We start from the raw sequence: 4742 nt of genomic DNA, 5'->3' as shown, positions 1-4742 counted from the left end.
TGCCTCTCATCTCTTCACTGTTGATTCGCGAGCTCTGCAAGGAAGGAATCTAAATGGCGTCAAGAAATCCCTCCTCCAAGATGACATATGCTCAGGCTACCCGCTCCAGGGCATCATCAGCGGCCGGTTCCGGTGATAGCCAAGGCGCGGGAGGAGCAATGACTCGAAGCCGAGTGAGGAACCTAGGGGTGCAGCTCCACGAGGCCCAGGACATTGCCCGCCACAGCGTCCGAAGGATTGACAGAAACTCCATTATGTCACGGAGGGCTGCACATGACAAAGGATCATTCTCTACAAAGGAAATTGTTGCTGACCAGAATCCTACAAGTGAGGGAGCTCCAAGCAACAAGAGTCCTGCGAGCCCTATTCCCTTGAATAAAACTCCAAGCAGTGGAAGTTCATCACAGTCATCACTTCTGCAGAGAACCTCACCAGAATGGAATCACATATACACAATCATGCCCGCTATGACAACGAACGCGGCTTCGGTGGAGGAACAACTCGCAAACATCACTAAATCTCTCGAGGGGATAGCTGCACTCATGCATAACCAAGAAAGGCGGATCAATGAGCTCAGCGAAAAGGTTGAAAGCAGAAGGAACGGCGAAACAAGTCGGGCTTCCGGGAAGCAGCCTCAAACCCAAGGAGATGAGATTGATGTCGAGTCCCCGCGCCATCAAAGTAGGCCTGGAATGGAAGAGACAATCTCCCGTCCACCACCCGCCGAGAAGAGTATCCCAATTTCTGAGGGCATGATACCCGTTGAGCAGTTGAATGAGTACATCATGGGAGCGATCAAGGGGAAGCTCGAGGGGGGACAATCTTCATATACTTACACTAAGCCATATACTCAAAGAATTGAAGAAATGAAAATGCCGCTGGGCTATCAACCTCCCAAGTTCCAGCAGTTTGATGGAAAAGGCAACCCGAGGCAGCACATCGCCCACTTCGTTGAAACCTGTAATGATGCAGGAACATACGGAGATCTCCTTGTCAAGCAGTTCGTCCGCTCTCTGAAGGGCACTGCCTTTGATTGGTACACAGATCTGGAGCACGGTTGCATTGACAGCTGGAATGATATGGAGCGCAAGTTTTTGACCCGCTTCTACAGCACCAGGAGGACTGTCAGTTTCTTGGAACTCACCACTACCCACCAATGGAAGGGTGAGCGTGCGGGCACTTACATCGAGAGATGGAGGGAATTGTGCCTTAACTGTAAAGAGAGGATATCACAAAGCTCCGCAATTGAAATGTGCATCCAAGGGATGCACTTCGAGCTCTCTTATATCTTGCAGGGAATCAAGCCTAGAACATTTGAAGAACTATCCAGTCGTGCTCACGACATGGAATTGAGTATTGAAGCCAATGGAGGGCTCGGCATGTCAAGTATCCCTAGCTCATCCAAGGCACCTGTAAAACAAGAATTCAAGAAAGGGGGAAAGCCCTTCCCGAAACCAGAAAAGAAAGAGGCCATGAACGTAAAAACAGCACCAATGCGGGTTTTCGCCAAAGTAACTGAAAATCCCAGGCTAAGGTCATTTTCCCGCCCATCTCGGGGTACTAGAATCATTGAAGAGATGCAGCAAAAACAGTATCCGTTCTTGGACTCTGATGTGTCACCCATGTTTGATGAATTGTTAAAGCTTAAGTTGATTGAATTACCGGAGATGAAGCGTCCCGAAGAAGCTTCTAAGGCGGACGACCCCAACTATTGCAAGTATCATCGTCTCCTCGGACACCCGATTGAAAAATGCTTCGTCTTTAAAGATAAGGTGGTGAGACTTGCTCGTGATGGAAAGATTGAGCTGGCTGATGCAACTGCCAGCACCAACCAAATTTCATGCGGAAGGTTCGCTCCGTTAGTTGAGGAGAGTGATGAAGAGGATGGGGGCAAGCAATACAAACGCCCGCTTCCATTTATTGTGAAACATGCTACTAGGCAACAACCAGAATTACCACAGGTCAATCCGGTATGCGAGAAGGATTGGGTAATTGTTACCCGCAAAAAACAAAGGAACAATGCTGGACATGTTAGATCTTTGAAGAGAATAACGAAGCAATGGGTTGAGAGAAAGCCAGCAAGGGACCTCGCCTATGGCACAAAGATGAGAGGACGTCCCGGCACGTCTCGAACACCAGTTGCCCTGGCTCAATACATGCCGAAGATGCTTCCTCCGCATGGGACGAATATTCTTGGAACTCGCTTGAGTATTAAAGAGAGACATGTTGAAGAGGAGGAATGTTCATTCCCCGTGATTGAGGGAGGTGACGAGGTTCAAGTCCACAAAGCCGCGTCTTATACCGCCGAGATAACTTTTAAGGATGAGGATCTATTGCTTGGTGGTACACCACATAATCGCCCGTTGTTCGTTGAAGGTTATGCTCGTGAGCAAAAGATTAAAAGGATTTTGATTGATCAAGGGTCGGCTGTGAACATTCTGTCACTCCGAGCTATGAAAGGACTTGGCATCTCCACCGATGAGCTCTCTCAAAGCCGCTTAATGATCCAAGGATTTAATCAAGGCGGACAAAGAGCCCTGGGTACCATCAGACTCGACCTCAGGATCGGGACACTAAACTCAAGCACATTATGTTATGTAATAGATGCAAGGACGTCGTACAACTTGCTGCTGGGCCGGCCTTGGATACATGAGAATGGAGTAGTTCCCTCATCCTGGCACCAATGCCTCATGTTTGAAAAAGGCGGGGTGATAGAAAATGTAGTCGCTAATGAAACTCCCTTCATTGAAGCAGAATCATACTTTGCAGATGCAAAGTTTTACTTGAAGAAACAAGTTGTAGAGGAGGCTGAGCAAAGCAATGTTGACACACCTCTTGATCCAAAGTGGAAAGGCAAGCAAGTTGTAGACCAAGCTCATCGCGACAAGGAACTTGTTTTCCCACTCGCAAGGATTGAAACATTAAAGGCAGCATCTCCAGTTAAACCGCTTGAAGATGAAGCTCAAGTTGCGGCAAGTCAAACAGTGCCCGCTAAGCGCACTGGCGGCTTCGACCCTAATGCATATAAACTTCTATTCAAAGCTGGATATGATCCCAAAGAGCCACAAAAGCTGGGGAAGCTCATCCCAGAAGCTGGTGGTAAAGGCAAGTCAAATCAGCAGGAGCCGCATGAACGGAAAGGATTGGGTTATGTTCCCCCTAAGCCAGTGCGAATATTCATAAACAGAGCTACAAGTAATTGCATCACTTCTACAGATGAGGAGGAAGGTAACAAGAAGCAGTCTGTTTTTGATAGAATCGGAGATGTAGAATCACGACAATCAGTCTTCCGCAGACTTGGGCCGAATCCCAAACCGGCTAAGAGAAAATCAGTACATGACAGAATTGGGCCTACTCAGAGTTCGAAGGAGCAGACCAACCCTCCTACTGAAATGGAACCCTCAAAAAGGCTCAGGAGTGCCGTTCCATCTCGCATGAGAAGAGAAGTTAATATCCATGTCTCGTGTGGTGAAGTTTTGAAGGTCCAACCAAGAACCATTGTACACACCCAAGTGCAAGAAAGAAGTCAAGAAAACATTGATTTAAGTTGCGAGGCAACACCAAGTCAAGATGAGATGGCATCGTCATTTCATATAACTTTATACGATGAGATTCCAACCGAGGGTGAAGATGCAGAGGACGCGCCTCAAGAGCTAGAAGAAGGGGTACAAGCCGCAGTGGACGAACTAAAAGAGGTGGATCTAGGAACTCCTGAAAGTCCTCGACCTATCTTCATTAGTTCACTCCTTTCCAACGAAGATGAAGAAATATATGTCACACTTTTGAAAGAATATATCGATGTATTTGCATGGACATACAAGGAGATGCCAGGGTTGGACCCAAAGATAGCCGTGCACCGCTTGGCAGTAAAAAAGGGGTGTCGCCCGATTAAGCAAACTCAACGGCGCTTCCGCCCCGAGCCCATTCCCTCAATCGAAGCAGAAGTCAACAAGCTTATAGAGGCTGGTTTCATTCGCGAAGTTAAATACCCAACTTGGATATCCAGCATTGTGCCTGTGCGCAAGAAGAATGGCCAGATCCGTGTGTGCGTAGACTTTCGAGATCTTAATGTTGCATGCCCGAAAGATGACTTCCCTCTCCCTATCACAGAGTTAATGATAGATGCTGTAACTGGACACGAGATCATGTCATTCATGGATGGCTCATCCGGTTACAATCAAATCCGCATGGCGCCAGAAGATGAGGAGTTTACAGCGTTTCGTACGCCAAAAGGTATCTACTGCTACAAAGTGATGCCCTTTGGTCTGAAAAATGCAGGTGCTACATACCAAAGGGCCATGCAGACTATATTTGACGACATGCTGCATAAAATGGTGGAATGTTACGTAGACGACTTGGTGGTGAAGTCGAAACTTCGCACAGATCACATGATGCATCTAAGACAAGTATTTGACCGCTTGCGGAAGTTTCAACTCAAAATGAACCCCCTGAAATGTGCTTTTGGGGTTGCTGCTGGCAAATTCCTTGGGTTTACTATTCGACATAGGGGCATTGAGATCGAACAAGCAAAGATCGACGCTATAATGAAGATGCCTGAGCCAAAGAACCTTCATGAGCTTAAAAGCTTGCAAGGGAAGTTGGCTTATATAAGAAGATTCATATCAAACCTAGCAGGAAGATGTCAGCCCTTTAGCCGATTAATGAAGAAGGGTGTCCCGTTTGTATGGGACGAGGCCTGCAAGAATGCATTTCAAAGCATCAAGTCCTATTTAATGAAGCCG

At 47.3% G+C, this 4742-nt stretch overlaps 1 long non-coding RNA gene across 1 annotated transcript in view; it reads left to right on the top strand.

The window, feature by feature from the left end:
• LOC109164128 overlaps window positions 1–1276 on the top strand; it is a 15394-nt gene extending 14118 nt beyond the window's left edge. Inside the window, exon 3 of the long non-coding RNA XR_002051391.1 lies at window positions 1193–1276. This is a non-coding gene — a long non-coding RNA (uncharacterized LOC109164128). The remainder of the gene's footprint in view (window positions 1–1192) is intronic.
• The last annotated feature ends 3466 nt before the right edge of the window (window positions 1277–4742 follow it).

The sequence above is a fragment of the Ipomoea nil genome, unplaced genomic scaffold (assembly GCF_001879475.1).
Source record: "Ipomoea nil cultivar Tokyo-kokei standard unplaced genomic scaffold, Asagao_1.1 scaffold3056, whole genome shotgun sequence".
Classification (NCBI taxonomy): domain Eukaryota; kingdom Viridiplantae; phylum Streptophyta; class Magnoliopsida; order Solanales; family Convolvulaceae; genus Ipomoea; species Ipomoea nil.
This window is presented reverse-complemented; position numbering and strand designations above follow the sequence as displayed.